This window comes from Lampris incognitus, chromosome 13, assembly GCF_029633865.1.
Source record: "Lampris incognitus isolate fLamInc1 chromosome 13, fLamInc1.hap2, whole genome shotgun sequence".
NCBI classification, from domain to species: domain Eukaryota; kingdom Metazoa; phylum Chordata; class Actinopteri; order Lampriformes; family Lampridae; genus Lampris; species Lampris incognitus.
In genome coordinates this window covers 41973562-41986415 of record NC_079223.1, presented here as the reverse complement: position 1 = coordinate 41986415, position 12854 = coordinate 41973562, and positions in this window count along the sequence as shown.

Below are 12854 nucleotides of genomic sequence, written 5' to 3'. Positions count from 1 at the left end.
GTTAGCTAGGGGCTAACGTGTCTTATTAGTAGTTTACATTCTTATCTAATATTTTTATCGAATTTTAAACAGGCTTAATGAACTCAAATAAGCACAATTTTCTTTACGGAAAGCATCTCTTTCCTCTATTTATTTATTTTTTACCAAAATTAAACAGCACAGATCATCGGACAAGATTCGCAATACTCAAAATGTAATTAACTATGACTCAAACACATTCACCTGCACTTTAGCAAGTTACAGCAGCAGAAGCGCCGCGCCATGTTAGCCTCTAGGCCGCAATTAGCCGATGAGGCTAGGCGGCTCATCAGCGCACTAAAAAAGTATAACCGGTTATTTTCTTGCCCGGTGCGGGATTCGATACGGGTGTACTGCACCACAAGGCGACATCACTAACCGCTCGGCTAAAGGGTCAGACTCGTAAGTTAAGGGCTAACGTGTCTTATTAGTAATTCACAACAGCAACTCTTTATGTCACACAGCACATCCTGACTGGTTTTAACAACACAACTTCGATGTGAAATAAAAAATGTAAACTCTTGTCATGAAATATAAATGCTAACTTGCTAACTCACCGGGAAATTTCGATCAACAAGAGAGTTTCTCTCGCCGATAACTTTCTGTTACGTCCTGCTCAAACCAAACGAATTCGGGCCGATTTTGACCCGATTGCGTCGCTGCCGACCATCGTTCAGTGTGTCGGGCCCGAATATGAACGTCGGGAACGACAAAACGCTCTTGTGGAATGACAGAATCCAAGACCAGCGTCCGACGCCCCACGACCCCGACTGGACAAGTCTAGCATGTCAGAACGTTCTTGCATTTTCCGTCTGACCGACGCTCAAAGACACGTTCCCGACGCTGGCCAACAGGATAACTGGTGTTGAGGTCAATGTTGTGTTGTGTAGATGGCGACCACTAGATGGCGCCCAGCAATTTTTTGACTGGTTGTGCCACGTTGAGTTAATTGGAGAAGAAAGAAGTGAACGAACAAGCCACGTACGTCTGTGTAGCTCCGTGAGTGTGTGTGGAATTGTTTGCATACAGACATTTAGTGGGCAACATAATATAAATTGGCGACGAGGTGAGTAGTCCTGAAACCTTTCTTCATCCGCTGTGCGCGAATTGCCAGTGTTGGTTAAGTTTGGACGGAAAAGAACGACCACGCTGCGAGGAAGCTAGCGAGTGTAAACTACTAATAAGACACGTTAGCCCCAAGCTAACGGATCTGACCCTTTAGCCGAGCGGTTAGTGATGTCGCCTTGTGGTGCAGTACACCCCGTATCGAATCCCGCACCGGGCAAGAAAATAACCGGTTACACTAGCGAGCTAGTGTGTTAGCTGTGTTAGCGGTGGCTAACGAGCCACCCTTCCTCCGACGACTCTAGAGTGCAAGTCACTGGAGACGGACGCATCACGGCTGGGATAATCGGACATATGCATCCCTTTGATGAATCCGGTGAGCAATGGGAAGCGTATATTGAACGTTTTGAGCATTATATCCGGGCTAATGAGATCGGGGATGCCAAGAAAGTGCCAGTGTTGTTTAGTGTGATGGGGTCGAAAACATACGGATTACTGCGCAGTTTGATCGCCCCTGCAAAGCCTGGGGATCTGGACTATCAACGTGTTGTGGATGTTTCGCAAGCCCATTTCGCTCCGAAACCGCTCGTGGTAGCAGAGAGGTTCCGTCTCCACAAACGGGACCAGGAGGAAGGAGAGTCAGTAGCGCAGTATGTCGCGGTGCTGAAAAGACTTTCTGAGCATTGTGAGTTCGGCGCGCATTTGGAGGACGCACTACGGGACAGATTCGTGTGTGGATTTAAACGTGAAGCTGTTCAAAGGCGCCTCTGGACAGAGGAAGGCCTCACCTTTCAGAAAGCGGTCAACTACGCCGTGTCTGCAGAGACAGTGGAGCAGCTCAAAGGGAAGGCGGTTCTCTCTCAGAAATCCAGCGACAAGTGCCGCCGGTGCGGGAAAACGAATCATACTGATGATGACTGCTGGTACAAGGATCGGGACTGCCACCAGTGTGGGAGGAAGGCCATACTGGGCGCATGTGTAAGAATAAGACTGAAAAACAATCCAGAGAGAGCGAGGGAGAAAACAGAGAGAAGGAAAACCAGAGCTTAAAGGTAACTCAACTAAGCGCGGTGTGAGAGATAAAAAGAGGAGAGTTCGTCGTGTAGAGCAGTGTTTCTCAACCGGGGGTCCGCGGACTCCTAGTGGTCCGTGGTGTAATTGCAAGGGGTCAGTGAAAATAAAATATCTTTAAAAAAAAGATCCTATGACATTTATAGAAATAGGATTATTTTATTTATTTTATTTTTTATTATTTTTGTGTCTTTGATTTCATGGAGACAGTACGAAAGCACTCTGAGACATGTGCCCTTGCAGCCCACGGATATCGTGCTGAAAACATACACTTGGAGAGCCTCTCGCACCAGAAGGGGTCATTAAATTGCAAGTAAGGTGAAATAAGCAGACTGCTGATTTACCCCTGTATGTCGTGAAAGTAGACACGCCCCCACTGTTTTGTATAGAGTGGCTGAGAGCCATTAGGCTGTGAACTGGAGGGACCTAAAGACCGTGTATGCAGTAGAGCCGAGAGATAAAGACAGCTTAGGGAGTGTGTTTAAAGGGGCATTCCGCTGTTTTCTCCAAGAAGCTAGGCACAATGAAAGGGATTAAAGCCAGAGCGACTCTTAAACCAGACAGTGTACTCATAATGTGCCTTATGCCCTTCGACCTAAAGTGGAGGCCGAACTGGCACACCTTGCTGAGCTCGGTGTGATCTTGTCAGTGGAGCACAGTGACTGGGCCACACCCGTGGTGTCTGCTAGCAAGAAGGATGGCACAGTGAGACTGTGGCGATTTCAAGGTTACCATCAACCAAGCTGTGTGCGGACAAGTATCCGATTCCACATATTGAGGACCTTTTTGCTTCCGTAGCTGGAGGTCAACACTTCAGTAAGCTAGACTTGGCAAATGCTTACCTGCAGATGGAAGTAGAGGAGAAGTCAAGGAAGCTACTGACTATCTCTACACAGAAAATTATGTTCTGCCACAACCACTTACCCTCTGGCATAGCATAAGCACCGGCATTATTCCAGAAGGCCATGGACCAGGTGCTCCTCGGACTACCCTTCACTCACTGTTACTTAGACGATATCCTCGTAAGTGGACCAGATGCTGACACGCTCAGAGCCAGCACTTCAGCAGACTGCAGACTCTGCAGTGAACCTTCCCATCAGCCCCCCTGTGTTACCTGCACATAAGTACTGGTAGTACCACCTTTTACCCCAGTACACCTCACCATGAAAAGAATGATAATTGAGTTCCTTTGACTACCGAGTCATCCAAAACACACCATTCCACTTAACCACCCCATGCTGGAGATACTCGGGTAACAGAGACTGTTAGACGCTATCCTGTGAGGATGACTAACCCACCAGTATGTTACCGAGATGAGTGAACGAACTGAACTAGTTGTGCAAAGACCTTAAGACTGTTGCTGAGTTCTAAGCGATATGGTTTTCAACATAATATATATATATATATATATATATATATATATATATATAAAGTAGCATAACTCCCAGTCTTTATTTTGTGTAAAAAAAAAAAGTACATCTTTATGTTGTGTAACATACAGAAAATATATCCTTTGTGTTTTATTGACAACACATTTTAGCGGGGAGGAGATGTTATGTATCGAGGTTCATGTTATGTTGTGTAGATGGCGACCACCAGGTGGCGCCCAGCAATTGATTGACTGGTTGTACCATGTTGAGTTCTTTGGAAAAGAAAGAAGTGAATGAACGAGCCACATGCCTCTGTGTAGTTCCGTGAGTGTGTGTGAAATTGTTTGCACATAGACATTTAGTGGGCAACACAATAATAACAGATTGCTCTCTGGCGCGCATAGGTCAACAAAGATGGCGAAGAGAAAGGCTAGTTAGGCTAATTTTCTTGACATGGACACATACTTTACCTCAAGTTCTCTTTGGAGGATAGACAGCCCATGTTGTCCTCTTCGTGATACCCAGGGACGGGTCCACAGTCGCTTTTTCTTTGTTTTCTTTTTCTTTTCTGAGCACAAGACCGCTAGCATTACACATAGCGCTTCTTCCATGACACCTCCCCCACGACCTATGAACTCGCGTACGCTCGTGATGACAGCAGGTGACATGATGACGGCTATGGGTCGGGATCATAGTGTGGCCAAAATGTCACATCCATAAAAGTACATTCTTAAATAATAAACCATTCTTTCCTGCTTTAATTACAGAAATTGAGAAATATATCTCTACCATTTCCAGAAAAACAGTCATAACATATAATGCTTGTTTACATTATAAAATTTTCACTTAATGTACACTGTAAATTTACCCCCTGGCAAAAGTGCTTTGTTTTTGTTCAACATTATCATCATTATTATTGTTACTACTACAGTTCATTCACTTTCTTTATTTACTTTTGTTATGACCATGGAATGTAAAGGTGTAAGGTTGTTTATAGTTGATTGGTCTGATGATATATATGTACAATGTTCCTGTATCGTTTGTATTCTTGTCAATAAAGAAATCATTACAATATACAGCAATGAACTATGGAATTGGAAAAAAAGATCAATAATTTTCTGTTTTTTTTGAAAATTAAAAACTTGAGATTTCATTTAAAAAAAAATAGTTGTAGTGTGGCCAGTCTGGCGGCCAAGACAGGACACGGGTTTATAGCAGTGGTCTGACATGGTGCCATCGTGAAAGACACAAAATATTGTGTAGTCTGCTCCGGGCATCACTCCGCAGCTAAGAGCGTATCTCACTCTCTTCGTGGTAATACAGATACTTAAATGGTCCAGTTCGTCCCTCACAGGTTCAGCATTAGCTTTTAGTCTCAACACCTTACTGGTGAATCAAGCTCTAGCCACACTGGAACCATGTAGAACAGTGTTTCTCAACCCAGTCCTCAAGGAACCCCTATCCTGCATATTTTCTTTGCAACCCTGAATAGGTACCTGTTTGTAGTTATTCAACCAATCAGCAATGAATTTTGTCAGATGTTGCACACCTTGCATAATTAAGTGCTGCGAGATGATTGGTCGAGTAAGTAAAAGCAGGGCTACCTATGCAGGGTTACAATGAAAATCTGCAGGATAGGGATTCCTTGAGGACTGGGTTGAGAAACACTGTTCTACATGGTTCCAGTGTGGCTAGAGCTTGATTCACCAGTAAGGTGTTGAGACTAAAAGCTTTTCCCATGATGTGTTTAAGGACGGAGGAAAATCTAGTTCTACACAGAGCATTTAGGGAACCTCTGTAATTTAGACTGCAAATTAACCTGGGTTACACCATCAAAAGAATAAAAGGTTTAAAAATGAAACCAAATCTTGTTTACCATCCATCCATCCATTATCTTTTAGTAATAGTCTCATTGTGCCGAAAAGCACCACAGAGTGCCACAAGAGGTCATTCCTGCCTGTGGCCATCAAACTTTACAACTCCTGCCTCAGACTCAGACTGTCAGACACTCTGATTAATTGTCATTGGATTGGCCCTGTCGAGTTTTGTTTGTGCTGCTTGTTGTGTGCTGCGGTAGTGCAGTATATATAGGGTGTTATGTGCACCATGCTTGCTGATACATTTTGTTCTTATTTCTATTATTTATCTTTTATTTCTGTTTTTTTCTGTTTTTTCTGTTCTTATCTTGTATCTTGTTAGTTTTTAGTTATTAGAGCACGAGTGGCTGTAATAGAACTCAATTTCCCCTCAGGGATAAATAAAAGTGGTAACACTTTAGTATGGGGAACATAGTCAGTATTAATTAGGTGCTTATTAGCATGCAACTTAGCAACATATTGGCTCTTAATTGGTCATTATTACGTACTCATTAATGCCTTATTCTGCATGGCCTTATTATACAACCAGTAAGCCATTAACTATGAGTTTTCCCTCTATAACCTCAGAAGTATTGCTTATTAGTAGTACCATCTCAATATGCTTTGCTTAGCATGGACTTTATAAGGTGGTAGTACCACAAGAAGAGTTATTCTCCCTTACTAACACTTAATGAATATGGTCTGTTCTTACATAACAAAACACAAAACTACAAGTGTTCATAGTGTTAAATTACTGTAAATTAAGTTTTTGTTACCTAGAATATGTTCCCCATACTAAAGTGACATCTTGATCATTACTAATTCACTAGTAATTAAGTTTTTTTACTTAGAATATGTTCCCCATACTAAAGTGTTACCATAAAAGTATTCTGATTCTGAAAACACTTGTCCTGCTCTCAGGGTCATGGGGACGGTGGGGCCTATCCCAGTAGCCATTGGGCGGCAGGCGGGTAGACACCCTGGACAGGCCGCCGGTCCATCACAGGGCCGACACACACCCTCCTCCTCTGGGTGCTCCGGTTTCCTCCCACAGTCCAAAGACATGTTGGTGAAGTGTAGTATATAAATATGTGCAGTATCAATAATAATAATAATCATCATCATTACATTTATATAGAGCTTTTCTAGAAACCCGAAGGCGCTTCAGATTGAAGATCTTGTTTACCGCCTCAAGTGATTTAACTTATCCCCAGCCAGATCCATATTTAAGCTAGCTTGCTAGCTAATGTTGATCATACCCATAGCGCACTCGGCCTTTGTTAGGGACAGGTCATTGTTTAAGACAGGCGTTTATATTGTAGTTGTATTGATTTAAAAATTCGGAGACTCAATCTGGTTTCTGATGGTGAGTGGTTAAAGCGGATGTAGAGGAGCTACGTGGTAGCAATTGTCTAGCTAACAAAAATGTTTACTTAGCTATTTAAATGTATGCCAGCTCACATTAGCTAGGCACTGTGAACTTATTTATGCTAATGTTATGGCCTTCAGTAGCCAAAATTAACACCCATTGCTCATTGTGGCATATATTAGCATTATGTTAGAGTTAAGTTAAAGTATATTAATTCCTTCCATAATTAACCTGTGTCCTCTGTGTGTGTGTGTGTGTGTGTGTGTGTGTGTGTGTGTGTGTGTGTGTGTGTGTGTGTGTGTGTGTGTATGTGTGCGTGCGTGCGTGCGTGTGTGTGCGCGCGCGCCAGGTCAGGGTTTACCACATCATGGCAGAGAGAAGAAAAAATGTGGACATCAGGGCATTTTTTTGTAGGCTCAAAACACCCCCTTGTAAATAGGAAGACCCCTGTAATAGTACAAATACTAGTTGATAAAGTCCTCATAGAAAATGAATGAAGGGTTAAAACAAATGTTCGATAATTTTGCCAGTTGACAACAACCGTAAAACAATCTGTGGAGGGCAGCAGCAGCAACACACAGAGGGACAGAGATGGGGAGTCTCAGGTAAGGTTTCACAGTTGTAGTGAGACACTTGAGAGGCCCTGTCCTTTTGAGTAAACAAGTTGCAGAATTAATGGTGCTGCATTTGTGGAAGCGTGGCTCTATAAAGTAGGTAAATATGTGTAGTGATGGCTACTGTGGCCCAGTGGTTAGCACTGTTGCCTCACAGCAAGAAGGTCCCGGGTTCAAACCCTAGGCCGTCCTAGGTCTTTTCTGTGTGGCGTTTGCGTGTTCTCCCCGTGTCTATGTAGGTTTCCTCCAGGTGCTGCGGTTTCCTTCTACCATCAAAAGACATGCATGTTAGGGCTAATACCTGTGAGTTAATACCTGTTAATGCCTGTGTCCCTGACGAAGGCAATAGGAAAAAGAACTGGAGTAGGTACCCAGGTGCTGCACTAGACAACAGGATGGGCTCAATGCAGAAGACAGATTTCATTGTAACCAAAACAACTGTACAATGACAAACATAAAGTGGCTTGTTCTTCTAAAAGTGATTCATTATTTTAAGCTAATATTATTGGCTGTGTCTGTTACAGCAGATAATTTGATATACTGTGTTGGTGATATTATTGATATCCCCTCCAGTAAATACTCTTGAGAAAATTCCATGTTGTAATGAGATCTGTGCCCTTGGCTCACACTTGTAACATCTCTACTCAATAGCCTTAGCCATTCTAGGCCAGTAAAAACTGGCACGGGCAAGGTGTACTGCACGCTCAGAGTCAAGGTGGCCAACTTCACTGTGTACACCATGTGCTGCTCTTTCTTGGAACTGCTCGGGTAAGATCAGCTGATAGATAAGGCTGCCAGGATCAATCCACCTTCTGTACAATAGTCTATCCCAGAGTTTTAACCTTTTCCATCCCCTGAGGAGGAGTCTGACTTCAGGAAGTACGAGATTTGTCTTTCTGAAACTGGGGTTGTTAACCAGAGGGGCAGGAAACAGATGAAGGGTTTCCGTGATAAACAGCTTTAAAGTAACAGTAAGAGTTCTAAAGCATTCAAATTACAGAAATTAGGACAATTCTTCTTCTTGTCCCCTAGGTGACGGTTGTCATGACACAATGACCCCTGACTGGACAGACCGATGACATCGACACCATGACCTTTGACCTCTGTCTGACCTTTTCCTGTGACCTACACCATGTCAGCAGCATTCTCCAACTTGGCTATCATTTTGTATATGTTTGCATATTTCTGTTACCCTAACTTGCATGAGTTCAACCTATCTCCGTGAAGTTGGTACCCCATGTCGCAACATGGATGGAAGTGCTGTCGTTTGTTTGTGTGGTGTTTGCGCTGATTTGTGCCACAAAAAAAACTTTTGTAAGTGCTGTTGTGTTGGGTTTTTTTTAAATTATGTTTTACAGGCTGTGATGTCATTCTGCACCCGATTATCGTCCAAATCTCCCTAAACTGGTCTCATTTGTTTTTGTTCAATTTGTGCCCATTTGTGCAACTAGATGTGCTCTCTGAGCTTTCTAAATACTGAAGAAATGTGACGGTTTTTTGTATTTTTTTCCCCAGCTAACCACAGTTTCACTAATTCACTTAAATAAATAATCATAAGAAGGGATATTGTATTTTAATATCATGTTTATTTGAAGATATAACTAGTTAATATAATATTTCCTTATTTTTAATATTTACTTTTTTTTTGCCCTGTGATGGCCTGGCGGCCTGTCCAGGGTGTCTCTCCACCTGCTGCCCAGTGACTGCTGGGACAGGCTCCAGCATCCCGCAACCCGGATTCGGATAAAGCGGCTTGGATAATGGCTGGATGGAAACAGGGGTTCAAAATTTCTTCCGCTGATGACCCGGCTAATGCATGGATTATCCCTTTGAGCTTTGCACCAGCCGGTGGGTGTCATTGATGGTAAGGTGTCTTGTCCGAAGACATCAGGGACTGATGAAGCATCAATAGCAAGGGACTCTGTGATAACAGTAGGTTCTTGATTTTGGTAGTATTTACCCTTGGAGGTCACACGATGACGTTGACACATCACAGAAAGTGCTTCACAAGTGACAGTCCCATCACCCTCATCCATAATCCATCTCTTCAGATCATCAATTCTCTTGCTGTCTTTAATGAAGGCATCATCCTCATGAGGTGGGTCTTGAGATCGCAGGGACAGTCCGTCTGCATCTCTGTTAGCCTGTCCAGCTCTATACTTAATGATAAACTAGTAAGTAGATAGAGCAGCTAACCAGTGATGCCTTGCAGCATCCAACTTAGCAGGCGTTAACACGTAGGTAAGAGGATTATGGTCGGTCAGAGCAGTAAAGTTCGTGTCATACAAGTAATCATGGAATTTCTCACAGACTGCCCATTTCAGGGCTAAAGATTTCCAGTTTTGGGGTTGGGTAATTCCTTTCCCTCTTGGAAAGCCCTCTGCTGCTGGCACAAACAATGACTCTGAGCTTTCCCTCTTATTCCTGTTAAAGTCAAGTCAAGTCAAGTCAATTTTATTTGTATAGCCCAATATCAAATTACAAATTTGCCTCAAGGGGCTTTACAGCAACACAACAGCCTGTACTTAGTCTCTCACATCGTGTAAGGAACAACTAGAGGGCAGCTCCCAGCCTCTCCCGACAGGCATCAGTGTGTAGAAAATATGGCAGTTGTGGGTTTGCAAAAGCAAGGAGTGATGCAGATTTCAACTTCTCGATTTGACTTTAGAATGCAGTTTTGCATTCGGGGGTCCACTCCTCATTGAAAGGCAAGTTGAGATCTGCAGGGCGGCCTGAATAGTTTCTCTTGTACTTCTTTTCTCTCTTCTTTGGTGGGCAGTATCCCACTGTAAGGCAGTTAAGTGGCTTTGAAATTTGGGAGTGCCCCTCGATAAATCGCTGATAATATCCTGAAAAACCTAGAAAACATTTGAGCTTCTTCTTGTTTGAAGGGCGAGGCCAGACTTTTAGAGATGAGTTTTTGCGGGGTCAGCGTGAGCTCCTTGGGCATCGACCATATGACCAAGGTACTTAACAGAGGTCTTGAAGACATTACATTTCTCAGGAGATAACTTTAAGCCTTAGGCTTTTAGACAGTTCAGCGCTTTCATGAGTCTGATCTCATGTTCCTCCAGGGTCTCTGAAAAAATAATCGAGTCATCCAGGAAGCATGACTCCTTCGTTTAGGAGCAGGTCACCAATGCATTTTTCCATTAAGTGTTGGAAAGTGCTGGGTGTGTTAGTGACACCCTTTGGTGTCTGATTAAATTTGAAGAAGCCCAGAAAACAAACAAAAGCAGTTTTCGGCTTGTCTTCTTCAGCCACTTCAACCTGGTAATACCCAGATTGTAGGTCCATTACTGGGAACCAATTGGCACCGTTTAGGGCGATGGATGATTCCTAAATGTTTGGGAAGGCAAACACATATTTACTAGGGGTGGGAAACATTGATTGACCTAAGTATCGTGAGTCTGTTTTTTCACACTTTTTAATCAATTTTTTTTAATTCCTGAATCAGGGCCAGGAAAGGGCAGTTTTCATGTTCAGTTTCATATGTGAAGGACATTCATTTAAAGGCTCACATGCGTGCTGTGTGTAGTTTTTAGTGGCTCTATTCATTTTGGCCTAAAATGTCATTGTATTAATTATTTTCTTATGGCACTAGCTTGATGAGCAGCAACAGCTAAATGTGGCACTTCATTTCAAAAAGTATTTTATTTCCCACTTTTATATGCAGTCCTGCAATGATGCTGCTGAAATAAAACCCAGTAAGACTAGCTGATGTGTGATGTGCATTGTTTTTGGAAATATGACTCATGATATACAATCTCTAGAAGTGAAGTAGACCTTTTCCCATGGTCTAATGTTAAAAAAGCAAACAGAAATCACAGTTAATCATATCACTGAAAGCTGAATCAGTTCATCTGGACACAACGTCTATTGACGGACACATTTCATCACTCATCTAAGTGACCTCTTCAGTCTAAACTGACTGCAGGTATCCCCACCCTTATAAACAATACAATTGCATAACGACCGAAACCAACGACCAGTTTCATGTGCAGATATGGTGTGAGCATTAACCAGAGTGTTTCCCAACCCAGTCCTCATGGACCCCCCTATCCTGCAGAATTCCTTTGCAACCCTGAATAGGGACCTGTTTGCAGTTAGTCAACCAATCAGCAATGAACATGAGATTTTGCACACCTTGCGTAATTAAGTGCTAGGAGATGATTGGTTGAGTAAGTACAAGCAGGGCTACCTATGCAGGGTTACAATGAAAATCTGCAGGATAGGGGGTCCTTGAGGACTGGGTTGGGAAACGCCCTATCAGTGTAAACTTCCTGAACACCTGTTACATACAGGCAGCTCTGACCATGGACATCAAAACGGTTGCAAATATCCATATCAAGAAATGATAGGGCTAGAAGAAAAAATACTGAATGAAAATCTCTATTGTGGGAGGGAAGATCAATTAACTACAACTAAACCAATTCCCTTGCTGGCTCACCCCTATTGTAAATACTCCATGTAAAGGATCGATAACCTTCTGATTTCCTTTTTTCCCCCCTATTTAATTGCGATCTCCAGCTTCATTAAGGAGACTGGTTGTGGTAAGAACTTAAGAAAGCACTGTAGAACTCCGTCCCACAATAAGACACACGACAGTTTACCCAATCGGTAACAAAATGACAGTTGTATTATTTAGTTGTTGGTCAAAAATAAACAAATGAAGTAAGTACCTCTTTTCCAGCTACAATTCAATTACCAACTCCAAGTACAGATAAGTCACATTATTACCATTTCATGAGAACAAAAGAAAATTATAATTAAAAAAAAAACAAAACCAAACTCAGCCGAGTTGTAACGGAGTTCTCAGTTCTTGTCCGGTTTTCAGTTCTTGGAATATGACTGTCTTGAGGCATTGTTGGATCCAACGGGGCGGGGGGGGGGGGGTAAACAAAATTAAAAACCTGAGATGTCAATTTTGAAAAAGTGCAAATGAAATGGATTCCTTTTGCATTCCCACGACTCCATTCGGAATGGTGCATCAGGGGCGATTCTAGGATCAGAGCTTTAGGGGTGCAGAGCACCCAGAGTGCTGGCCGGCCAGGCAAGATAAATTTGGGGGGGTGGATCAAACCATTTTCGAAGCATGGGGGGGGTGTGCTGTATTTTTGTTGTTAAAATATTACGTTTAAACCATATACTGGATATGGTTTTGCCATTTCTTCAGCTTATTAAACATTGACATACAGTAAAAAATAAAAAAATTCTCTTCAATTTTAGGGGTGCTGGGGTTCAATTTAGGGGTGCTGCAGCACCCCTAAAAATGGGCTAGAAACGCCTAAGCGGTGCATCAAGTCCAAGCCGACGGGAATGACGGGCAACAGCCTGGATCATCAAGTTTGAAAAAAAAAAGGAAAAACATCTGAATCTTATTGCCTCCTGGACTGCAAACAAATTAAAACGATATTATTAAACTTATTATCTTCGTTATCTTATCTTTTTACTAACAATATTAATATCTCTTTCGCTGCTGAAAAAAATC